Source organism: Heptranchias perlo, chromosome 12 (assembly GCF_035084215.1).
Source record: "Heptranchias perlo isolate sHepPer1 chromosome 12, sHepPer1.hap1, whole genome shotgun sequence".
NCBI classification, from domain to species: Eukaryota; Metazoa; Chordata; class Chondrichthyes; order Hexanchiformes; family Hexanchidae; genus Heptranchias; species Heptranchias perlo.
Genome location: NC_090336.1, coordinates 68,088,469 through 68,112,448, shown reverse-complemented (window position 1 = coordinate 68,112,448; position 23,980 = coordinate 68,088,469). Strand labels below are relative to the sequence as shown.

Sequence of the window (23,980 nt, the reverse complement as noted above, 5' to 3'; positions counted from 1 at the left end):
CCCCTGTTGGATTTCCGTGCGACTGCAGGCACGGGCGCCTCCATTGGAAAAGGATGGGTGGGTGGATGGGGGTTGGTGGTGTTGGGCACATGCACCCCGCCCTGCCCGCCACGCCTGCTGCAGTCTATTCCCATGCCACCCTGCCTGTCTCCTACGACTTATTGCCGGGAACCAGCCTTAGCAAACCCCAGACTTTACTTGGCAGCTGCAGGACCGATTCTGCGCTCCATTGAGATCCTGCGCGCCCGTTGATTAAGCACCCGAAAATGCAAAAGCTGTGATCGTGTTACCTCAGCCAAAGGGAAGGGGGGTGTTACGGAGATGGCTTTTCATCTTGGTTAGATGTTCTGGTAAAAAATATTGTGTTGCTCAAAGTTTGCCGGCCACTCTTCACACCTAAGCTCAGTCACCCAACACCATTTTGAAGAAGAAGAGAGAGTCCGAGGAAGAATGGAGCAGGAGCGGGAGTTTACCGGTTATCGCTTCTCGGCCTTTTGGCTCAGATCAAGTGTAGTTTCTGTTCTTATCAGTTTAATATCTGATACGTCCCCTATCTGGGGACCAAATATTAAATTGATTTTTGGAACAGGGAGATGGAACGAGAGCTTGCTCCGTCCACTCCGCGCATCGACCTGGTATCGCAGTGCTTCCAGGATCGGTGCAGCTCCCCTCGGGGAGATTCGAAAAACAAAAAACAGATTTTGTTTCTTTTTTGGGCCATATGTTATTACTGTAGTCAATATTGTTATAAAAGAAGGAAAACTTTTTACAGCTGCTTGACCATGCTCTCCTTTCCTTCGTAGGTTGTTGCTCGCTCCGCGTTGTTCCTCGCCCGGCCGTTGTGCCATGTTGCCAACGCCGCTGACGCCACTTTCACTCCTGCTCAGCAAGGTAAGCAGCCACCATTGTGTTTTTCTTCCCGTATCTGTCCATGGGGACTTGGCCTATATTTCAGGGTGAGGCCTCACCACGTTTCCCGCTCGACAGCTAAGCTGGAGGTTGCCCCCTGTTGGATTTCCGTGCGACTGCAGGCACGGGCGCCTCCATTGGAAAAGGATGGGTGGGTGGATGGGGGTTGGTGGTGTTGGGCACATGCACCCCGCCCTGCCCGCCACGCCTGCTGCAGTCTATTCCCATGCCACCCTGCCTGTCTCCTACGACTTATTGCCGGGAACCAGCCTTAGCAAACCCCAGACTTTACTTGGCAGCTGCAGGACCGATTCTGCGCTCCATTGAGATCCTGCGCGCCCGTTGATTAAGCACCCGAAAATGCAAAAGCTGTGATCGTGTTACCTCAGCCAAAGGGAAGGGGGGTGTTACGCAGATGGCTTTTCATCTTGGTTAGATGTTCTGGTAAAAAATATTGTGTTGCTCAAAGTTTGCCGGCCACTCTTCACACCTAAGCTCAGTCACCCAACACCATTTTGAAGAAGAAGAGAGAGTCCGAGGAAGACTGGAGCAGGAGCGGGAGTTTACCGGTTATCGCTTCTCGGCCTTTTGGCTAAGATCCAGTGTAGTTTCTGTTCTTATCAGTTTAATATTTGATACGTCCCCTATCTGGGGACCAAATATTAAATTGATTTTTGGAACAGGGAGATGGAACGAGAGCTTGCTCCGTCCACTCCGCGCATCGACCTGGTATCGCAGTGCTTCCAGGATCGGTGCAGCTCCCCTCGGGGAGATTCGAAAAACAAAAAACAGATGTTGTTTCTTTTTTGGGCCATATGTTATTACTGTAGTCAATATTGTTATAAAAGAAGGAAAACTTTTTACAGCTGCTTGACCATGCTCTCCATTCCTTCGGAGGTTGATGCTCGCTCCGCGTTGTTCCTCGCCCGGCCGTTTCCCCAATGTTGCCAACGCCGCTGACGCCACTTTCACACCTGCCCAGCAAGGTAAGCAGCCACCATTGTGTTTTTCTTCCCGTATCTGTCCATGGGGACTTGGCCTATATTTCAGGGTGAGGCCTCACCACGTTTCCCGCTCGACAGCTAAGCTGGAGGTTGCCCCCTGTTGGATTTCCGTGTGACTGCAGGCACGGGCGCCTCCATTGGAAAAGGATGGGTGGGTGGATGGGGGTTGGTGGTGTTGGGCACATGCACCCCGCCCTGCCCGCCACGCCTGCTGCAGTCTATTCCCATGCCACCCTGCCTGTCTCCTACGACTTATTGCCGGGAACCAGCCTTAGCAAACCCCAGACTTTACTTGGCAGCTGCAGGACCGATTCTGCGCTCCATTGAGATCCTGCGCGCCCGTTGATTAAGCACCCGAAAATGCAAAAGCTGTGATCGTGTTACCTCAGCCAAAGGGAAGGGGGGTGTTACGCAGATGGCTTTTCATCTTGGTTAGATGTTCTGGTAAAAAATATTGTGTTGCTCAAAGTTTGCCGGCCACTCTTCACACCTAAGCTCAGTCACCCAACACCATTTTGAAGAAGAAGAGAGAGTCCGAGGAAGAATGGAGCAGGAGCGGGAGTTTACCGGTTATCGCTTCTCGGCCTTTTGGCTAAGATCCAGTGTAGTTTCTGTTCTTATCAGTTTAATATCTGATATGTCCCCTATCTGGGGACCAAATATTAAATTGATTTTTGGAACAGGGAGATGGAACGAGAGCTTGCTCCGTCCACTCCGCGCATCGACCTGGTATCGCAGTGCTTCCAGGATCGGTGCAGCTCCCCTCGGGGAGAATCGAAAAACAAAAAACAGATTTTGTTTCTTTTTTGGGCCATATGTTATTACTGTAGTCAATATTGTTATAAAAGAAGGAAAACTTTTTACAGCTGCTTGACCATGCTCTCCTTTCCTTCGTAGGTTGTTGCTCGCTCCGCGTTGTTCCTCGCCCGGCCGTTGTGCCATGTTGCCAACGCCGCTGACGCCACTTTCACTCCTGCTCAGCAAGGTAAGCAGCCACCATTGTGTTTTTCTTCCCGTATCTGTCCATGGGGACTTGGCCTATATTTCAGGGTGAGGCATCACCATGTTTCCCGCTCGACAGCTAAGCTGGAGGTTGCCCCCTGTTGGATTTCCGTGCGACTGCAGGCACGGGCGCCTCCATTGGAAAAGGATGGGTGGGTGGATGGGGGTTGGTGGTGTTGGGCACATGCACCCCGCCCTGCCCGCCACGCCTGCTGCAGTCTATTCCCATGCCACCCTGCCTGTCTCCTACGACTTATTGCCGGGAACCAGCCTTAGCAAACCCCAGACTTTACTTGGCAGCTGCAGGACCGATTCTGCGCTCCATTGAGATCCTGCGCGCCCGTTGATTAAGCACCCGAAAATGCAAAAGCTGTGATCGTGTTACCTCAGCCAAAGGGAAGGGGGGTGTTACGCAGATGGCTTTTCATCTTGGTTAGATGTTCTGGTAAAAAATATTGTGTTGCTCAAAGTTTGCCGGCCACTCTTCACACCTAAGCTCAGTCACCCAACACCATTTTGAAGAAGAAGAGAGAGTCCGAGGAAGACTGGAGCAGGAGCGGGAGTTTACCGGTTATCGCTTCTCGGCCTTTTGGCTAAGATCCAGTGTAGTTTCTGTTCTTATCAGTTTAATATTTGATACGTCCCCTATCTGGGGACCAAATATTAAATTGATTTTTGGAACAGGGAGATGGAACGAGAGCTTGCTCCGTCCACTCCGCGCATCGACCTGGTATCGCAGTGCTTCCAGGATCGGTGCAGCTCCCCTCGGGGAGATTCGAAAAACAAAAAACAGATGTTGTTTCTTTTTTGGGCCATATGTTATTACTGTAGTCAATATTGTTATAAAAGAAGGAAAACTTTTTACAGCTGCTTGACCATGCTCTCCATTCCTTCGGAGGTTGATGCTCGCTCCGCGTTGTTCCTCGCCCGGCCGTTTCCCCAATGTTGCCAACGCCGCTGACGCCACTTTCACACCTGCCCAGCAAGGTAAGCAGCCACCATTGTGTTTTTCTTCCCGTATCTGTCCATGGGGACTTGGCCTATATTTCAGGGTGAGGCCTCACCACGTTTCCCGCTCGACAGCTAAGCTGGAGGTTGCCCCCTGTTGGATTTCCGTGTGACTGCAGGCACGGGCGCCTCCATTGGAAAAGGATGGGTGGGTGGATGGGGGTTGGTGGTGTTGGGCACATGCACCCCGCCCTGCCCGCCACGCCTGCTGCAGTCTATTCCCATGCCACCCTGCCTGTCTCCTACGACTTATTGCCGGGAACCAGCCTTAGCAAACCCCAGACTTTACTTGGCAGCTGCAGGACCGATTCTGCGCTCCATTGAGATCCTGCGCGCCCGTTGATTAAGCACCCGAAAATGCAAAAGCTGTGATCGTGTTACCTCAGCCAAAGGGAAGGGGGGTGTTACGCAGATGGCTTTTCATCTTGGTTAGATGTTCTGGTAAAAAATATTGTGTTGCTCAAAGTTTGCCGGCCACTCTTCACACCTAAGCTCAGTCACCCAACACCATTTTGAAGAAGAAGAGAGAGTCCGAGGAAGAATGGAGCAGGAGCGGGAGTTTACCGGTTATCGCTTCTCGGCCTTTTGGCTAAGATCCAGTGTAGTTTCTGTTCTTATCAGTTTAATATCTGATATGTCCCCTATCTGGGGACCAAATATTAAATTGATTTTTGGAACAGGGAGATGGAACGAGAGCTTGCTCCGTCCACTCCGCGCATCGACCTGGTATCGCAGTGCTTCCAGGATCGGTGCAGCTCCCCTCGGGGAGAATCGAAAAACAAAAAACAGATTTTGTTTCTTTTTTGGGCCATATGTTATTACTGTAGTCAATATTGTTATAAAAGAAGGAAAACTTTTTACAGCTGCTTGACCATGCTCTCCTTTCCTTCGTAGGTTGTTGCTCGCTCCGCGTTGTTCCTCGCCCGGCCGTTGTGCCATGTTGCCAACGCCGCTGACGCCACTTTCACTCCTGCTCAGCAAGGTAAGCAGCCACCATTGTGTTTTTCTTCCCGTATCTGTCCATGGGGACTTGGCCTATATTTCAGGGTGAGGCCTCACCACGTTTCCCGCTCGACAGCTAAGCTGGAGGTTGCTCCCTGTTGGATTTCCGTGCGACTGCAGGCACGGGCGCCTCCATTGGAAAAGGATGGGTGGGTGGATGGGGGTTGGTGGTGTTGGGCACATGCACCCCGCCCTGCCCGCCACGCCTGCTGCAGTCTATTCCCATGCCACCCTGCCTGTCTCCTACGACTTATTGCCGGGAACCAGCCTTAGCAAACCCCAGACTTTACTTGGCAGCTGCAGGACCGATTCTGCGCTCCATTGAGATCCTGCGCGCCCGTTGATTAAGCACCCGAAAATGCAAAAGCTGTGATCGTGTTACCTCAGCCAAAGGGAAGGGGGGTGTTACGCAGATGGCTTTTCATCTTGGTTAGATGTTCTGGTAAAAAATATTGTGTTGCTCAAAGTTTGCCGGCCACTCTTCACACCTAAGCTCAGTCACCCAACACCATTTTGAAGAAGAAGAGAGAGTCCGAGGAAGACTGGAGCAGGAGCGGGAGTTTACCGGTTATCGCTTCTCGGCCTTTTGGCTAAGATCCAGTGTAGTTTCTGTTCTTATCAGTTTAATATCTGATATGTCCCCTATCTGGGGACCAAATATTAAATTGATTTTTGGAACAGGGAGATGGAACGAGAGCTTGCTCCGTCCACTCCGCGCATCGACCTGGTATCGCAGTGCTTCCAGGATCGGTGCAGCTCCCCTCGGGGAGAATCGAAAAACAAAAAACAGATTTTGTTTCTTTTTTGGGCCATATGTTATTACTGTAGTCAATATTGTTATAAAAGAAGGAAAACTTTTTACAGCTGCTTGACCATGCTCTCCTTTCCTTCGTAGGTTGTTGCTCGCTCCGCGTTGTTCCTCGCCCGGCCGTTGTGCCATGTTGCCAACGCCGCTGACGCCACTTTCACTCCTGCTCAGCAAGGTAAGCAGCCACCATTGTGTTTTTCTTCCCGTATCTGTCCATGGGGACTTGGCCTATATTTCAGGGTGAGGCATCACCATGTTTCCCGCTCGACAGCTAAGCTGGAGGTTGCCCCCTGTTGGATTTCCGTGCGACTGCAGGCACGGGCGCCTCCATTGGAAAAGGATGGGTGGGTGGATGGGGGTTGGTGGTGTTGGGCACATGCACCCCGCCCTGCCCGCCACGCCTGCTGCAGTCTATTCCCATGCCACCCTGCCTGTCTCCTACGACTTATTGCCGGGAACCAGCCTTAGCAAACCCCAGACTTTACTTGGCAGCTGCAGGACCGATTCTGCGCTCCATTGAGATCCTGCGCGCCCGTTGATTAAGCACCCGAAAATGCAAAAGCTGTGATCGTGTTACCTCAGCCAAAGGGAAGGGGGGTGTTACGGAGATGGCTTTTCATCTTGGTTAGATGTTCTGGTAAAAAATATTGTGTTGCTCAAAGTTTGCCGGCCACTCTTCACACCTAAGCTCAGTCACCCAACACCATTTTGAAGAAGAAGAGAGAGTCCGAGGAAGAATGGAGCAGGAGCGGGAGTTTACCGGTTATCGCTTCTCGGCCTTTTGGCTCAGATCAAGTGTAGTTTCTGTTCTTATCAGTTTAATATCTGATACGTCCCCTATCTGGGGACCAAATATTAAATTGATTTTTGGAACAGGGAGATGGAACGAGAGCTTGCTCCGTCCACTCCGCGCATCGACCTGGTATCGCAGTGCTTCCAGGATCGGTGCAGCTCCCCTCGGGGAGATTCGAAAAACAAAATACAGATTTTGTTTCTTTTTTGGACCATATGTTATTACTGTAGTCAATATTGTTATAAAAGAAGGAAAACTTTTTACAGCTGCTTGACCATGCTCTCCTTTCCTTCGTAGGTTGTTGCTCGCTACGCGTTGTTCCTCGCCCGGCCGTTGCGCCATGTTGCCAACGCCGCTGACGCCACTTTCACTCCTGCCCAGCAAGGTAAGCAGCCACCATTGTGTTTTTCTTCCCGTATCTGTCCATGGGGACTTGGCCTATATTTCAGGGTGAGGCCTCACCACGTTTCCCGCTCGACAGCTAAGCTGGAGGTTGCTCCCTGTTGGATTTCCGTGCGACTGCAGGCACGGGCGCCTCCATTGGAAAAGGATGGGTGGGTGGATGGGGGTTGGTGGTGTTGGGCACATGCACCCCGCCCTGCCCGCCACGCCTGCTGCAGTCTATTCCCATGCCACCCTGCCTGTCTCCTACGACTTATTGCCGGGAACCAGCCTTAGCAAACCCCAGACTTTACTTGGCAGCTGCAGGACCGATTCTGCGCTCCATTGAGATCCTGCGCGCCCGTTGATTAAGCACCCGAAAATGCAAAAGCTGTGATCGTGTTACCTCAGCCAAAGGGAAGGGGGGTGTTACGGAGATGGCTTTTCATCTTGGTTAGATGTTCTGGTAAAAAATATTGTGTTGCTCAAAGTTTGCCGGCCACTCTTCACACCTAAGCTCAGTCACCCAACACCATTTTGAAGAAGAAGAGAGAGTCCGAGGAAGAATGGAGCAGGAGCGGGAGTTTACCGGTTATCGCTTCTCGGCCTTTTGGCTAAGATCCAGTGTAGTTTCTGTTCTTATCAGTTTAATATCTGATACGTCCCCTATTTGGGGACCTAATATTAAATTGATTTTTGGAACAGGGAGATGGAACGAGAGCTTGCTCCGTCCACTCCGCGCATCGACCTGGTATCGCAGTGCTTCCAGGATCGGTGCAGCTCCCCTCGGGGAGATTCGAAAAACAAAAAACAGATTTTGTTTCTTTTTTGGACCACATGTTATTACTGTAGTCAATATTGTTATAAAAGAAGGAAAACTTTTTACAGCTGCTTGACCATGCTCTCCATTCCTTCGGAGGTTGATGCTCGCTCCGTGTTGTTCCTCGCCCGGCCGTTGCGCCATGTTGCCAACGCCGCTGACGCCACTTTCACTCCTGCCCAGCAAGGTAAGCAGCCACCATTGTGTTTTTCTTCCCGTATCTGTCCATGGGGACTTGGCCTATATTTCAGGGTGAGGCCTCACCACGTTTCCCGCTCGACAGCTAAGCTGGAGGTTGCCCCCTGTTGGATTTCCGTGCGACTGCAGGCACGGGCGCCTCCATTGGAAAAGGATGGGTGGGTGGATGGGGGTTGGTGGTGTTGGGCACATGCACCCCGCCCTGCCCGCCACGCCTGCTGCAGTCTATTCCCATGCCACCCTGCCTGTCTCCTACGACTTATTGCCGGGAACCAGCCTTAGCAAACCCCAGACTTTACTTGGCAGCTGCAGGACCGATTCTGCGCTCCATTGAGATCCTGCGCGCCCGTTGATTAAGCACCCGAAAATGCAAAAGCTGTGATCGTGTTACCTCAGCCAAAGGGAAGGGGGGTGTTACGGAGATGGCTTTTCATCTTGGTTAGATGTTCTGGTAAAAAATATTGTGTTGCTCAAAGTTTGCCGGCCACTCTTCACACCTAAGCTCAGTCACCCAACACCATTTAGAAGAAGAAGAGAGAGTCCGAGGAAGAATGGAGCAGGAGCGGGAGTTTACCAGTTATCGCTTCTCGGCCTTTTGGCTAAGATCCAGTGTAGTTTCTGTTCTTATCAGTTTAATATCTGATACGTCCCCTATCTGGGGACCAAATATTAAATTGATTTTTGGAACAGGGAGATGGAACGAGAGCTTGCTCCGTCCACTCCGCGCATCGACCTGGTATCGCAGTGCTTCCAGGATCGGTGCAGCTCCCCTCGGGGAGATTCGAAAAACAAAAAACAGATTTTGTTTCTTTTTTGGGCCATATGTTATTACTGTAGTCAATATTGTTATAAAAGAAGGAAAACTTTTTACAGCTGCTTGACCATGCTCTCCTTTCCTTCGTAGGTTGTTGCTCGCTCCGCGTTGTTCCTCGCCCGGCCGTTGCGCCATGTTGCCAACGCCGCTGACGCCACTTTCACTCCTGCTCAGCAAGGTAAGCAGCCACCATTGTGTTTTTCTTCCCGTATCTGTCCATGGAGACTTGGCCTATATTTCAGGGTGAGGCCTCACCACGTTTCCCGCTCGACAGCTAAGCTGGAGGTTGCCCCCTGTTGGATTTCCGTGCGACTGCAGGCACGGCCGCCTCTATTGGAAAAGGATGGGTGGGTGGGTGGATGGGGGTTGGTGGTGTTGGGCACATGCACCCCGCCCTGCCCGCCACGCCTGCTGCAGTCTATTCCCATGCCACCCTGCCTGTCTCCTACGACTTATTGCCGGGAACCAGCCTTAGCAAACCCCAGACTTTACTTGGCAGCTGCAGGACCGATTCTGCGCTCCATTGAGATCCTGCGCGCCCGTTGATTAAGCACCCGAAAATGCAAAAGCTGTGATCGTGTTACCTCAGCCAAAGGGAAGGGGGGTGTTACGGAGATGGCTTTTCATCTTGGTTAGATGTTCTGGTAAAAAATATTGTGTTGCTCAAAGTTTGCCGGCCACTCTTCACACCTAAGCTCAGTCACCCAACACCATTTTGAAGAAGAAGAGAGAGTCCGAGGAAGAATGGAGCAGGAGCGGGAGTTTACCGGTTATCGCTTCTCGGCCTTTTGGCTAAGATCCAGTGTAGTTTCTGTTCTTATCAGTTTAATATCTGATACGTTCCCTATCTGGGGACCAAATATTAAATTGATTTTTGGAACAGGGAGATTGAACGAGAGCTTGCTCCGTCCACTCCGCGCATCGACCTGGTATCGCAGTGCTTCCAGGATCGGTGCAGCTCCCCTCGGGGAGATTCGAAAAACAAAAAACAGATTTTGTTTCTTTTTTGGGCCATATGTTATTACTGTAGTCAATATTGTTATAAAAGAAGGAAAACTTTTTACAGCTGCTTGACCATGCTCTCCATTCCTTCGGAGGTTGATGCTCGCTCCGTGTTGTTCCTCGCCCGGCCGTTGCGCCATGTTGCCAACGCCGCTGACGCCACTTTCACTCCTGCTCAGCAAGGTAAGCAGCCACCATTGTGTTTTTCTTCCCGTATCTGTCCATGGGGACTTGGCCGATATTTCAGGGTGAGGCCTCACCACGTTTCCTGCTCGACAGCTAAGCTGGAGGTTGCCCCCTGTTGGATTTCTGTGCAACGGCCGCCTCTATTGGAAAAGGATGGGTGGGTGGGTGGATGGGGGTTGGTGGTGTTGGGCACATGCACCCCGCCCTGCCCGCCACGCCTGCTGCAGTCTATTCCCATGCCACCCTGCCTGTCTTCTATGACTTATTGCCGGGAACCAGCCTTAGGAAACCCCAGACTTTACTTGGCAGCTGCAGGACTGATTCCACGCTCCATTGACTTGGTCTCCTCACCTGAAACATTTAACTCCAGTTGTTGTGTGAAAAATTACTGCAGTTTTAAACTGGCAGTTCCAGAATTAATTGTTTCCAAGTCAGACATTTCCCGAAACAGAGAGCGCGAGAGACACAATGTTAAAGGTTGGCAATGTTTAAACTGCCACAAGTGAGAGGCGAAATATCCTCACGTTGCTGACTTTAAAAAAGCAAGCCGACAGTGTGTGTGTTTGGAGAGAGTGCACTGTGAATGGCCACATTGGAAGCTGTGCCATTTCCACTTTGACAGTCTTTTCACAGTCAGTGATGGTGCCAATTAATCTGCACCAGAAAATCATCCCCTGACTGGGTTCAAACCCAGGACGACAAATGAGTTTTAAATATTGCATCCTAACCACCAGACCACCAGGGGAGTTACCATCAATCCCCTGGAAACATACACATAAGGCTGAACACATGGCTCCCTACAGTAGCAGCAGTGGCACCAGCAGAGGGCTTGAGTTGCCATTTCCACTTTGAGAGACTTTTCGCAGACAGTGAAATGGGAAACATCCATTCAGGAAGTTATTGCTTCTCGGCCTTTTTGCTCAGATCCAGTGTAGTTTCTGTTCTTATCAGTTTAATATCTGATACGTCCCCTATCTGTGGACCGAATATTAAATTGATTTTTGGAACAGGGAGATGGAACAAGAGCTTGCTCCGTCCACTCCGCGCATCGACCTGGTATAGCAGTGCTTCCAGGATCGGTGCAGCTCCCTTCGGGGAGATTCGAAAAACAAAAACAGATTTTGTTTCTTTTTTGGACCATATGTTATTACTGTAGTCAATATTGTTATAAAAGAAGGAAAACTTTTTACAGCTGCTTGACCATGCTCTCCTTTCCTTCGTAGGTTGTTGCTCGCTACGCGTTGTTCCTCGCCCGGCCGGTGTGCCATGTTGCCAACGCCGCTGACGCCACTTTCACTCCTGCTCAGCAAGGTAAGCAGCCACCATTGTGCTTTTCTTCCCGTATCTGTCCATGGGGACTTGGCCTATATTTCAGGGTGAGGCCTCACCACGTTTCCCGCTCGACAGCTAAGCTGGAGGTTGCCCCCTGTTGGATTTCCGTGCGACTTCAGGCACGGCCGCCTCTATTGGAAAAGGATGGGTGGGTGGGTGGATGGGGGTTGGTGGTGTTGGGCACATGCACCCCGCCCTGCCCGCCACGCCTGCTGCAGTCTATTGCCCATGCCACCCTGCCTGTCTCCTACGACTTATTGCCGGGAACCAGCCTTAGCAAACCCCAGACTTTACTTGGCAGCTGCAGGACCGATTCTGCGCTCCATTGAGATCCTGCGCGCCCGTTGATTAAGCACCCGAAAATGCAAAAGCTGTGACCGTGTTACCTCAGCCAAAGGGAAGGGGGGTGTTACGCAGATGGCTTTTCATCTTGGTTAGATGTCCTGGCAAAAAATGTTCTCTTGCTCAAAGTCTGCCGGCCACTCTTCACACCTAAGCTCAGTCACCCAACACCATTTTGAAGAAGTAGAGAGAGTCCGAGGAAGAATGGAGCAGGAGCGGGAGTTTACCGGTTATCACTTCTTGGCCTTTTGGCTCAGATCCAGTGTAGTTTCTGTTCTTATCAGTTTAATATCTGATACGTCCCCTCTCTGGGGACCAAATATTAGGTGCAGGGAGGATGTTCCCGATGGCTGGGGAGTCCAGAACCAGGGGTCACAGTCTCAGGATACGGGGTATGCCATTTAGAACCGAGAGGAGGAGAAATTTCTTCCCTCAGAGGGTGGTGAACCTGTGGAATTCTCTGCCACAGAAGGCAGTGGAGGCCAAGTCATTGGATGTATTCAAGAAGGAGATAGATATATTTCTTCATGCTAAAGGGATCAAGGGATATGGGGAAAAAGCGGGAACAGGGTACTGAGTTAGACGATCAGCCATGATCATTTTGAATGGCCTACTCTTGCTCCTATTTTCTATGTTTCTCTGTTCTCTATGTCCCGGTTCATCCCAAACAGTCCGATAACACAGGACGCTGTGCTCTACGGGCTGTTCCCCGGGACGCACACAGAGGCAGATATCAACTGCTGCTGGAAGACCATCATGTCGGTGAAGAAGGCCCTTTGGTCCACCCGAGACCTGCTGGTCTTCCAGCTGAAGGAGCTGTCCAGGATTGAGTGTTGCCGAGTGGCACATTCCAAGATCCAGGAGTACGTGCTGCGGGACGCACTGAGGCGAGGTGCGACCTACGCAAAAGCTCTACGGGGAAAGGCACCGTGGAAGGCCACCCCACCTTGTATTGTACAGAATGTATTAGAAGATTTGGATTGTGACTTCAATTGTAATAACGGGATCGTAGTGTGTACGATCTGCATTTAATTGCCTCTCCTTTAAAATCCTCATTCTCTACCGCCCACCCAAGTCCCACACAAAGTTTCTCACTGAGATATCTTCACTGATTTCCTCCCTCAGCCTCTGCACCGAGCGACTTCTCATCCTTGATGATTTCAACGTCCATCTCAACTCATCATGCTCTCTCTCCTCTGAGTTCACTGCCCTCATTTCCTCCCTTAATCTCTCCCCTCCCATTCTCACTGCCATTCAGGCTACATCCCGGGCCCTGTTGGTCAGTTCTGGCGACAAGACGTTCGGCCAAATGTCATCATTGGTGACCGTGCCTTCAGTTGCCTCGGCCCTAAGCTCTGGAATTCCCTCCCTAAACCTCTCTGCCTCTCTACCTCTCTCGCCTCCTTTAAAACACTCCTTAAAACCTACCACTTTGACCAAGCTTTTAGTTACCTGTCCTAATATCTCCTTATGTGTCCCAGTGTCAAATTTTGTTTGATAATCGCTCCTGTGAAGCACCTTGGGAAGTTTCACTCCATTAAAGGCCCAATATAAATGCAAGTTGTTATTGTTGTATTGGTTTGAACTGTATTGCTTGAAATTTCATTTCTCTTTTTACATTGAACTGTGTGTATCCGTAAATTTTATGAAATAAAATATAAATTGACATTGAAAAAATGCTTAATTAATGATCACGAGCAAAGAAGGAGCTGGAGAGAGAAGAGAGGGTGTGAGTGACTCCATAATTGTGAACTACTCAAAGGCATCTCGGTCTAAGAATTCAATAGTCGATCTGTTACTTCGAGGTTTCCCCTGAAGGAGGGCGGGGGGAGAGTGAAACTTTCCTGCAGCCCCTGCAATGGTGGAGCAAGTCCTTATTCCATCTCTGTGTTGCAAAATTTAATATTTGGCCCCCAGATAGGGGACATCACATGGTAATTTGTTAAGAATGTTACACTTGATCTTAACCAAAAGCCAAGAAATTATAATTTGTAAACTCCCTCCTGCTCTGATCTGTCTGCCCCCCTTCTTAAGATTTTTTTGTGGCCCATTGTGAAGCCAGATTTAGTTCTCTGACCATTTATTTCTGCTCAGTTAATGGGCCTGATGTCTGCTTTTGTGTAATGGGCTGGAGTCGGGGGAGGGGTCATGGTGTTGGCCCATCTCTGTACCTGAAACCTGTCTGTGTCAGCAAGGAGGGCTGGAGACAACAATACCCACTCACACCCAAACTGAGGAAAAGACAAGACACACAGTGCTGGGAGCGGATGAAACAGCAGCATTTTAGGTTCTACCTGGATTTTACGCAGGCAAGAGATGATTGAACGAGTTAAATGTTTCTCCTTGAGAAACCACGACTGATGGCAGAAAGAATACAGAGCACTGATCTGTCACAGAGCACTCACAAGTAGAGGCCGGCCAAGCGTATTGCCAGGAGGAGTCTGGAAGCTACAGTAAGCACAAGAAACCAGGACGTAACACTGAAAGGGCAAAAAAAAGGAGACCAGCTGGGAGAGATAAAGGGGTCAGAGGGCAAAGGCTGTGACACACGCTCAGATAAGCTCGCTATTTTGTATTTCAAGTCAAAAGTTTTGTGACAGACTTTTTGACAGTATGGATAGTTTTCACTTTTCTAGCAGCAAGGATAAGCCTGTTCCCTTCGTAGAGCGTCACGTCACACCTCTGATTGGTACTGGCCTCGGTTTTTCCGATTGCACCCCGGGGGCAGTAACTCATTTGTACGACACTGATTTAAAGGGACTGCTTCTATTTTGGAACTCCACACTCCATCCAAAGCACTGTCTCAACCTCGCACAGCTGAACATAACTTAAAGGGCATGAAAGACCCCCCACATCCCCCGCCACCAGCGGTATTTAAAGGGATCATGCAGGAGTTACAGATTAGTTGCTGGATTATTTGTTTGGGCTGCTGGTGCATTTGAACGTGCCTCCTGTGTTGCTCTTGCACTGTCTCTGGGAACGGTGCGCCCAGATATTAAAAATGCTGAACAGATTTTTGGAGCCTGGATTATGACTCAGAATGCTGATATATTGCAACTGGGGTGTTGTTTGTTTTCTCCTGGTCTGGATGAGTGCCACTCCCTTTCTTCCTTTTCCCTCTTGCAGTTTTACCTTGGAGGGAAAGACGTCAGTCTCAGGTCACTTTTCAGGAAGCTGCAAGCCTGTGTATTGGGACGTGCCACTTTCCACAGACTTGGTCTCCTGACCTGAAGCATTTAACTCCAGTTGTTGTGTGAAAAATTACTGCAGTTTTAAAATTGCAGTTCCAGAATTAATTGTTTCCAAATCAGACATTTCCTGAAACAGAGAGCGCGAGAGACACAATGTTAACGGTTGGCAACGTTTAAACTGCCACAAGTGAGAGGCAAAATAACTTCACGTTGCTGACTTTAAAAAAGCAAGCAGACAGTGTGTGTGTGTTTGGAGAGAGTGCACTGTGAATGGCCACATTGAAAGCTGTGAGATTAAACGGTGCTCCCAACTGAGTGTTAAGGTGAGTAAAAGGCACTGGTTTGGGTGGAGCATTGCGCTCAGGATGAGAGATTTTCTTGATGGTGCCAATTAATCTGCACCAGAAAATCATCCCCTGACCGGGATTTGAACCCGGGTCTTAACAAGGATTTATAAATGTTACATTCTAACCACTGGACCACCAGGGGGATTGCCATCAATCCCCTGGAAACAGATACATGAGGCTGAACACATGGCTCCCTACAGTAGCAGCAGTGTCACCAGCAGAGGGCTTGAGTTGCCATTTCCACTTTGACAGTCAGTCTTTTCACAGTCAGTCAAATGGCAAACGTCTATTCAGGAGGTTATCGCTTCTCGGCTTCGGGACCGAATGATAAATTGATTTTTGGAACAGAGAGATGGAACGAGAGCTTGCTCCGTCCACTCCGCGCATCGACCTGGTATAGCAGTGCTTCCAGGATCGGTGCAGCTCCCTTCGGGGAGATTCGAAAAACAAAAACAGATTTTGTTTCTTTTTTGGACCATATGTTATTACTGTAGTCAATATTGTTATAAAAGAAGGAAAACTTTTTACAGCTGCTTGACCATGCTCTCCTTTCCTTCGTAGGTTGATGCTCGCTACGCGTTGTTCCTCGCCCGGCCGGTGCGCCATCTTGCCAACGCCGCTGACGCCACTTTCACTCCTGCTCAGCAAGGTAAGCAGCCACCATTGTGTTTTTCTTCCCGTATCTGTCCATGGGGACTTGGCCTATATTTCAGGGTGAGGCCTCACCACGTTTCCCGCTCGACAGCTAAGCTGGAGGTTGCCCCCTGTTGGATTTCCGTGCGACTGCAGGCACGGCCGCCTCTATTGGAAAAGGATGGGTGGGTGGGTGGATGGGGGTTGGTGGTGTTGGGCACATGCACCCCGCCCTGCCCGCCACGCCTGCTGCAGTCTATTCCCATGCCACCCTGCCTGTCTCCTACGACTTATTGCCGGGAACCAGCCTTAGCAAACCCCAGACTTTACTTGGCAGCTGCAGGACCGATTCTGCGCTCCATTGAGATCCTGCGCGCCCGTTGATTAAGCACCCGAAAATGCAAAAGCTGTGATCGTTTTACCTCAGCCAAAGGGAAGGGGGGTGTTACGCAGATGGCTTTTCATCTTGGTTAGATGTCCTGGCAAAAAATGTTCTCTTGCTCAAAGTCTGCCGGCCACTCTTCACACCTAAGCTCAGTCACCCAACACCATTTTGAAGAAGTAGAGAGAGTCCGAGGAAGAATGGAGCAGGAGCGGGAGTTTACCGGTTATCGCTTCTCGGCCTTTTGGCTCAGATCAAGTGTAGTTTCTGTTCTTATCAGTTTAATATCTGATACGTCCCCTCTCTGGGGACCAAATATTAGGTGCAGGGAGGATGTTCCCGATGGCTGGGGAGTCCAGAACCAGGGGTCACAGTCTCAGGATACGGGGTATGCCATTTAGAACCGAGAGGAGGAGAAATTTCTTCACTCAGAGTGTGGTGAACCTGTGGAATTCTCTGCCACAGAAGGCAGTGGAGGCCAAGTCATTGGATGTATTCAAGAAGGAGATAGATAAATTTTTTCATGCTAAAGGGATCAAGGGATATGGGGAAAAAGCGGGAACAGGGTACTGAGTTAGACGATCAGCCATGATCATTTTGAATGGCCTACTCTTGCTCCTATTTTCTATGTTTCTCTGTTCTCTATGTCCCGGTTCATCCCAAACAGTCCGATAACACAGGACGCTGTGCTCTACGGGCTGTTCCCCGGGACGCACACAGAGGCAGATATCAACTGCTGCTGGAAGACCATCATGTCGGTGAAGAAGGCCCTTTGGTCCACCCGAGACCTGCTGGTCTTCCAGCTGAAGGAGCTGTCCAGGATTGAGTGTTGCCGAGTGGCACATTCCAAGATCCAGGAGTACGTGCTGCGGGACGCACTGAGGCGAGGTGCGACCTACGCAAAAGCTCTACGGGGAAAGGCACCGTGGAAGGCCACCCCACCTTGTATTGTACAGAATGTATTAGAAGATTTGGATTGTGACTTCAATTGTAATAACGGGATCGTAGTGTGTACGATCTGCATTTAATTGCCTCTCCTTTAAAATCCTCATTCTCTACCGCCCACCCAAGTCCCACACAAAGTTTCTCACTGAGATATCTTCACTGATTTCCTCCCTCAGCCTCTGCACCGAGCGACTTCTCATCCTTGATGATTTCAACGTCCATCTCAAGTCATCATGCTCTCTCTCCTCTGAGTTCACTGCCCTCATTTCCTCCCTTAATCTCTCCCCTCCCATTCTCACTGCCATTCAGGCAATATCCCGGGCCCTGTTGGTCAGTTCTGGCGACAAGACGTTCGGCCAAATGTCATCATTGGTGACCGTGCCTTCAGTTGCCTCGGCCCTAAGCTCTGGAATTCCCTCCCTAAACCTCTCTGCCTCTCTACCTCTCTCGCCTCCTTTAAAACACTCCTTAAAACCTACCACTTTGACCAAGCTTTTGGTCACCTGTCCATATACTTCCTTCTGTGCCTTGGTGTCAAATTTTGTTTGATAATCGCTCCTGTGAAGCACCTTGGGAAGTTTCACTCCATTAAAGGCCCTATATAAATGCAAGTTGTTATTGTTGTATTGGTTTGAACTGTATTGCTTGAAATTTCATTTCTCTTTTTACATTGAACTGTGTGTATCCGTAAATTTTATGAAATAAAATATAAATTGACATTGAAAAAATGCTTAATTATTGATCACGAGCAAAGAAGGAGCTGGAGAGAGAAGAGAGGGTGTGAGTGACTCCATAATTGTGAGCTACTCAAAGGCATCTCGGTCTAAGAATTCAATAGTCGATCTGTTACTTCGAGGTTTCCCCTGAAGGAGGGCGGGGGGAGAGTGAAACTTTCCTGCAGCCCCTGCAATGGTGGAGCAAGTCCTTATTCCATCTCTGTGTTGCAAAATTTAATATTTTGCCCCCAGATTGGGGACATCACATGGTAATTTGTTAAGAATGTTACACTTGATCTTAACCAAAAGCCAAGAAATTATAATTTGTAAACTCCCTCCTGCTCTGATCTGTCTGCCCCCCTTAAGATTTTTTTGTGGCCCATTGTGAAGCCAGATTTAGTTCTCTGACCATTTATTTCTGCTCGGTTAATGGGCCTGATGTCTGCTTTTGTTTAATGGGCTGGAGTCGGGGGAGGGGTCATGGTGTTGGCCCATCTCTGTACCTGAAACCTGTCTGTGTCAGCAGGAGGGCTGGAGACAACAATACCCACTCACACCCAAACTGAGGAAAAGACAAGACACACAGTGCTGGGAGCGGATGAAACAGCAGCATTTTAGGTTCTACCTGGATTTTACGCAGGCAAGAGATGATTGAACGAGTTAAATGTTTCTCCTTTAGAAACCACGACTGATGGCAGAAAGAATACAGAGCGCTGATCTGTCACAGAGCACTCACAAGTAGAGGCCGGCCAAGCGTATTGCCAGGAGGAGTCTGGAAGCTACAGTAAGCACAAGAAACCAGGACGTAACACTGAAAGGGCAAAAAAAAGGATACCAGCTGGGAGAGATAAAGGGGTCAGAGGGCAAAGGCTGTGACACACGCTCAAGTAAGCTCGCTACTTTGTATTTCAAGTCAAAAGTTTTGTGTGACAGACTTTTTTACAGTATGGATAGTTTTCACTTTTCTAGCAGCTAGGATAAGCCTGTTCCCTTCGTAGAGCGTCACGTCACACCTCTGATTGGTACTGGCCTCGGTTTTTCCGATTGCACCCCGGGGGCAGTAACTCATTTGTACGACACTGATTTAAAGGGACTGCTTCTATTTTGGAACTCCACACTCCATCCAAAGCACTGTCTCAACCTCGCACAGCTGAACATAACTTAAAGGGCATGAAAGACCCCCCACATCCCCCGCCACCAGCGGTATTTAAAGGGATCATGCATGAGTTACAGATTAGTTGCTGGATTATTTGTTTGGGCTGCTGGTGCATTTGAACGTGCCTCCTGTGTTACTCTTGCACTGTCTCTGGGAACAGTGCGCCCAGATATTAAAAATGCTGAACAGATTTTTGGAGCCTGGATTATTACTCAGAACGCTGATATATTGCAACTGGGGTGTTGTTTGTTTTCTCCTGGTCTGGATGAGTGCCACTCCCTTTCTTCCTTTTCCCTCTTGCAGTTTTACCTTGGAGGGAAAGACGTCAGTCTCAGGTCACTTTTCAGGAAGCTGCAAGCCTGTGTATTGGGACGTGCCACCTTCCACAGACTTGGTCTCCTGACCTGAAGCATTTAACTCCAGTTGTTGCGTGAAAAATTACTGCAGTTTTAAAATTGCAGTTCCAGAATTAATTGTTTCCAAATCAGACATTTCCCGAAACAGAGAGCGCGAGAGACACAATGTTAACGGTTGGCAACGTTTAAACTGCCACAAGTGAGAGGCGAAATAACTTCACGTTGCTGACTTTAAAAAAGCAAGCAGACAGTGTGTGTGTTTGGAGAGAGTGCACTGTGAATGGCCACATTGAAAGCTGTGAGATTAAACTGTGCTCCCAACTGAGTGTTAAGGTGAGTAAAAGGCACTGGTTTGGGTGGAGCATTGCGCTCAGGATGGGAGATTTTCTTGACGGTGCCAATTAATCTGCACCAGAAAATCATCCCCTGACCGGGATTTTGTTTCTTTTTTGGACCATATGTTATTACTGTAGTCAATATTGTTATAAAAGAAGGAAAACTTTTTACAGCTGCTTGACCATGCTCTCCTTTCCTTCGTAGGTTGATGCTCGCTACGCGTTGTTCCTCGCCCGGCCGTTGCGCCATGTTGCCAACGCCGCTGACGCCACTTTCACTCCTGCCCAGCAAGGTAAGCAGCCACCATTGTGTTTTTCTTCCCGTATCTGTCCATGGGGACTTGGCCGATATTTCAGGGTGAGGCCTCACCACGTTTCCCGCTCGACAGCTAAGCTGGAGGTTGCCCCCTGTTGGATTTCCGTGCGACTGCAGGCACGGCCGCCTCTATTGGAAAAGGATGGGTGGGTGGATGGGGGTTGGTGGTGTTGGGCACATGCACCCCGCCCTGCCCGCCACGCCTGCTGCAGTCTATTCCCATGCCACCCTGCCTGTCTCCTACGACTTATTGCCGGGAACCAGCCTCAGCAAACCCCAGACTTTACTTGGCAGCTGCAGGACCGATTCTGCGCTCCATTGAGATCCTGCGCGCCCGTTGATTAAGCACCCGAAAATGCAAAAGCTGTGATCGTGTTACCTCAGCCAAAGGGAAGGGGGGTGTTACGGAGATGGCTTTTCATCTTGGTTAGATGTCCTGGCAAAAAATGTTCTCTTGCTCAAAGTCTGCCGGCCACTCTTCACACCTAAGCTCAGTCACCCAACACCATTTTGAAGAAGTAGAGAGAGTCCGAGGAAGAATGGAGCAGGAGCGGGAGTTTACCGGTTATCGCTTCTCGGTCTTTTGGCTAAGATCAAGTGTGTTCCTTTTCGGGCTTATTTGGATCTGAGCGGACTGGAACGCTCGCGGCGACCTCGTGCGCTCGCAAAGTGCGGACTTTGCTGTGATTGGTCGTTTGTGTGCTGGCTCCGCCCCTAAATTTGCATAAGGACCACACCAACACTGCAATGGCAGGGAAGGGCACCCGGGCAGTCGGCCATGGTGTGCCAAACACCGTCAGGGTGACGGTAACGACAGTCGAATGTGTTTCGCCGGTGGATCGGGAGCTTTTCGTCAAGCGCGTTCTGCTCGACTGCTGTGGATTCAAAGCGACGGACATCTTCTGCCTCCAGGATTTCCCTCGAAGCGGACATTTTGACGTCACCTTCAAGACCGTCGCTGGATGCCAGAAGCTTCTTCAAGTCTTCAAGGAGAAGGGGAGCGTCGGACTGCTGGCCATGCTCACTGCGGAGCCGCTTTTCACCCTCCCAACGCAGAGGAATCGCAAGCTGATTGTACACATGTACAACCCACACGTCCCGGTCGCCGATGTGCTGACGTTCCTCGCCAGATACGTCGACAGGGCGCAGAACAGCGTCGACGTCACCGACCAGTTTGGGATCTGGACCAGCAAGAGGGAAGTCACGGCAACGTTGAGACTGGACGCCCAAGGCAACATCGTCCACCCTCCCTCCAGCTTCGCCATCGGAGGAAGTCGAGGATACATCACGTATGTGGGGCAGCCCAGAGTCTGTCGCACCTGCGGCAAATCCGGCCATTTGGCGAACACCTGCACTGCAACCATCTGCAAGAACTGCAAACAGGAAGGACACCAGACTAAGGACTGCAAGGAGAGCAAGCGCTGCAACCTGTGCGGGCTGGAAGGCCATCTCTACAGGGTCTGCCCCGAACGCAACCTCAGCTACGCCCAGGCGGCCAAGAACAACACAGCGGAGGAGGAGGGGGAAACAAGCAAGGATGCCCCAAAGAAGGCCAAGAGTCAGCGCCCGGCCGCGACCTCCTCCAAGAAGACCCTAGCCCAGGAAAACAATGAACGAGGAAAGGGTCAAGCCGAAAACTGCCAGACCCCGACACCCAGCTCCGAGCCTCCTCAACAGATGACAGAGTCCATGGACGAGGAGGCAGCAGAGGGAGGATGGCAGCTGGTGGTCAATAAAACCAAAAAGAAGAAGCCAGAGAAAAGGAAACAAGCCCCTGCCGACACTACACCAGGGGCCAAAAGAGCACTCGAGTCGCAGTCGGACTGCAACGACTACCCCGAGTCTGACGAGGAGGGACGACAGGAGCGAAGTGGTCAGCCGTCCCACCCAAAGCGGCAAAATACCCAAGGTGACCCCGATGCGATCGGCACCCCCCATCTCCAGAACACTGGGAGCGACAACGCCTCCAGTGCCCTCCAGCTCCGGGAAGCCGGCAGCATCGTAGTGCCCAGCGCACACCAGCTCCGAGACACCGGGAGCAGCACCGCAGAGAGCGAAGACCAGCTCCGGGAAACCGGGAGAAGCGACAACGAGGAGCCCCAACCGATCGAGGATCGCACGGACTCTTCACCCGACACCAGGCCGCCGATGTCACCCCGGCGGGACGACGACCCCCTCTCTGAGGCAGAACAGAACTCGTACCTCAGCTCAGGGATCGTGGAACACTTTACACAGATCACCTATATGCAGAAACACGGCCAAGAGCTGGAAACAGCAAACGGACTGACGGGTGAGACTTTAAACAATTGTTAAAATGGGTCTGAAAGTCGCATCCATTAACGTGCGTAGCGTTAAAAGCACTACGCGATGTGTGTCGACCTTGGACTACCTGGCCAAGGTCAAGAGCGACCTGCTGTTCTTACAGGAGTGCGGCCTGCCGCATCTCAGCAATTACAGGCAATGGTCGCAGCGCTGGGCCCACGGGCCGTCTATCTGGTCGGGAGGCAACGATAACCGTGCCTCCGGCCTGGGGATTCTGCTGCGGGGGGGCAACTTCACCATCACCGAAGTAAAGGAGGTGGTGGGGGGCCGTCTCCTCGTAGCAGACGTAAAGTACAAAAACGCTCCGCTCCGGCTGATCAACGTGTATGCCCCGGCTCTGAAGGACGAGCGGCTGGCCGTCTTCCAGCAGCTCCCACTGCTGCTGGCGACGTCCAAGCCGGTCATTCTCGGCGGTGACTTCAACTGCATCATCGATGCGGCTGGACGATCCGGCAGAGCCGACAGCAAACTGGACGCCACGTCCAAACTCCTGATGGAAGCGGTGAAAGACGCCAAGCTGTGCGACGTCTTCAGCAACCCTGCAGACGGAGCGGCGCGTCAATACACCTGGTCCAGACCAGACGGGTCCGTCCGTTCCAGGATAGACTTCCTGTTTGTATCCCCGAAGCTCAAGGTCAGATCCACCAAGGTCACACCGGTGTTCTTCTCTGACCACTGCCTCCTCCTGGCCGACTGTCACCTACAGGACGATCAGAGAGTGGGCAGGGGGACATGGAAGCTGAACGTGAAACTGTTGACCCCGGGAAACATTGAGGAACTGACGAGGGATTACAAAGGTTGGAGAACCGTAAAACCCCTCTTTGATTCCCCAGTGCACTGGTGGGAAGCCATCAAGGCGAACATCAAGAGGTTCTTCATCCTCAAAGGTGTTCAGAAGGCGAGAGAGAGGCAGAGGGAAACGTCCCGACTCCAGAAAAGCATGCAGAATCTTCTCCTGCTGCAGTCGATGGGGATCGATGTCGGGGAGGAACTCAGAGAGGTGAAGGACCAGCAAGCCTCGCTCTTTGCCTCCGAGGCCTCCAAGATCATCTTCCGGTCCAGAGTCCGCTCCGTGGAGCAGGACGAGACTTGCTCGCGCTTCTTCTTCCAAAAGGTGCACAGAGAGAGCTCTGTGATCAGCAGCCTGAAGGAAGAGAACGGCTCGGTCACGTCCTCGCAGCCCGACATACTGAGGATCTGCAAATCCTTTTATGCCGGACTGTACGACGCGAAGCCCACAGACAGCGCGGCCTCCCACTCCTTCTTGTCGTCTATCACGGAGGTTCTAGACGACAGCAAGCGGGAGAGTCTGGATCACCCGCTAACTCTGGACGAACTGACAAAGGCCGTCCGATCCTTCGAGAAGAGTAAGACTCCCGGAAGCGACGGCTTACCGATGGAGTTGTACTCGGCTCTGTGGGACTGGATAGGCCCAGACCTGCTGGAAGTGTACGGGGGTATGCTTCTGGCAGGCAGCATGTCAGACTCCATGAGGAAAGGCATCATCACCCTCATCTACAAACAGAAGGGGGAGAGGGAAGAAATCAAAAATTGGCGACCCATCTCACTACTTAACGTGGACTACAAAATTCTGTCCAAGGTCATCGCCAATCGGGTCAAGTCAGCCCTGGAGGTGGTGATCCACCCCGATCAGACCTGCGCCGTACCCGGCAGGAAGAT

The 23,980-nt window shown here is 50.9% G+C and overlaps 12 non-coding genes and 5 pseudogenes across 12 annotated transcripts; 14 read left to right on the top strand and 3 right to left on the bottom strand.

The window, feature by feature from the left end:
* Positions 1-478: 478 nt before the first annotated feature.
* Positions 479-669, top strand: LOC137330728 (U2 spliceosomal RNA). Its single transcript, XR_010965153.1, has one exon. It is a non-coding gene; the product is annotated as a U2 spliceosomal RNA (small nuclear RNA).
* Positions 670-1,481: 812 nt separating this feature from the next.
* On the top strand, positions 1,482-1,672 carry LOC137328162 (U2 spliceosomal RNA). The gene has a single exon (XR_010964649.1). It is a non-coding gene; the product is annotated as a U2 spliceosomal RNA (small nuclear RNA).
* An 813-nt stretch (positions 1,673-2,485) lies between these two features.
* LOC137330734 (U2 spliceosomal RNA) lies at positions 2,486-2,676 on the top strand. Its single transcript, XR_010965159.1, has one exon. It is a non-coding gene; the product is annotated as a U2 spliceosomal RNA (small nuclear RNA).
* An 812-nt stretch (positions 2,677-3,488) lies between these two features.
* LOC137328161 (U2 spliceosomal RNA) lies at positions 3,489-3,679 on the top strand. The gene has a single exon (XR_010964648.1). It is a non-coding gene; the product is annotated as a U2 spliceosomal RNA (small nuclear RNA).
* Positions 3,680-4,492: 813 nt separating this feature from the next.
* LOC137330733 (U2 spliceosomal RNA) lies at positions 4,493-4,683 on the top strand. Its single transcript, XR_010965158.1, has one exon. It is a non-coding gene; the product is annotated as a U2 spliceosomal RNA (small nuclear RNA).
* Positions 4,684-5,495: 812 nt separating this feature from the next.
* Positions 5,496-5,686, top strand: LOC137330732 (U2 spliceosomal RNA). Its single transcript, XR_010965157.1, has one exon. It is a non-coding gene; the product is annotated as a U2 spliceosomal RNA (small nuclear RNA).
* An 812-nt stretch (positions 5,687-6,498) lies between these two features.
* On the top strand, positions 6,499-6,689 carry LOC137330727 (U2 spliceosomal RNA). The gene has a single exon (XR_010965152.1). It is a non-coding gene; the product is annotated as a U2 spliceosomal RNA (small nuclear RNA).
* An 812-nt stretch (positions 6,690-7,501) lies between these two features.
* On the top strand, positions 7,502-7,692 carry LOC137330737 (U2 spliceosomal RNA). Its single transcript, XR_010965162.1, has one exon. It is a non-coding gene; the product is annotated as a U2 spliceosomal RNA (small nuclear RNA).
* An 812-nt stretch (positions 7,693-8,504) lies between these two features.
* Positions 8,505-8,695, top strand: LOC137330752 (U2 spliceosomal RNA). Its single transcript, XR_010965176.1, has one exon. It is a non-coding gene; the product is annotated as a U2 spliceosomal RNA (small nuclear RNA).
* An 816-nt stretch (positions 8,696-9,511) lies between these two features.
* LOC137328183 (U2 spliceosomal RNA) lies at positions 9,512-9,702 on the top strand. The gene has a single exon (XR_010964671.1). It is a non-coding gene; the product is annotated as a U2 spliceosomal RNA (small nuclear RNA).
* A 1,124-nt stretch (positions 9,703-10,826) lies between these two features.
* Positions 10,827-11,017, top strand: LOC137328241 (U2 spliceosomal RNA). The gene has a single exon (XR_010964724.1). It is a non-coding gene; the product is annotated as a U2 spliceosomal RNA (small nuclear RNA).
* Positions 11,018-11,833: 816 nt separating this feature from the next.
* Positions 11,834-11,945, top strand: LOC137328978 (U2 spliceosomal RNA; annotated as a pseudogene).
* A 1,469-nt stretch (positions 11,946-13,414) lies between these two features.
* On the bottom strand, positions 13,415-13,587 carry LOC137330601 (U2 spliceosomal RNA; annotated as a pseudogene).
* Positions 13,588-15,204: 1,617 nt separating this feature from the next.
* On the bottom strand, positions 15,205-15,281 carry trnai-uau (transfer RNA isoleucine (anticodon UAU)). Its single transcript is given in 2 exon segments — positions 15,205-15,239; positions 15,245-15,281. It is a non-coding gene; the product is annotated as a tRNA-Ile (tRNA).
* Positions 15,282-15,439: 158 nt separating this feature from the next.
* Positions 15,440-15,567, top strand: LOC137330550 (U2 spliceosomal RNA; annotated as a pseudogene).
* An 815-nt stretch (positions 15,568-16,382) lies between these two features.
* On the top strand, positions 16,383-16,494 carry LOC137328953 (U2 spliceosomal RNA; annotated as a pseudogene).
* A 1,469-nt stretch (positions 16,495-17,963) lies between these two features.
* LOC137330281 (U2 spliceosomal RNA) lies at positions 17,964-18,136 on the bottom strand (annotated as a pseudogene).
* Between the last annotated feature and the right edge of the window lie 5,844 nt (positions 18,137-23,980).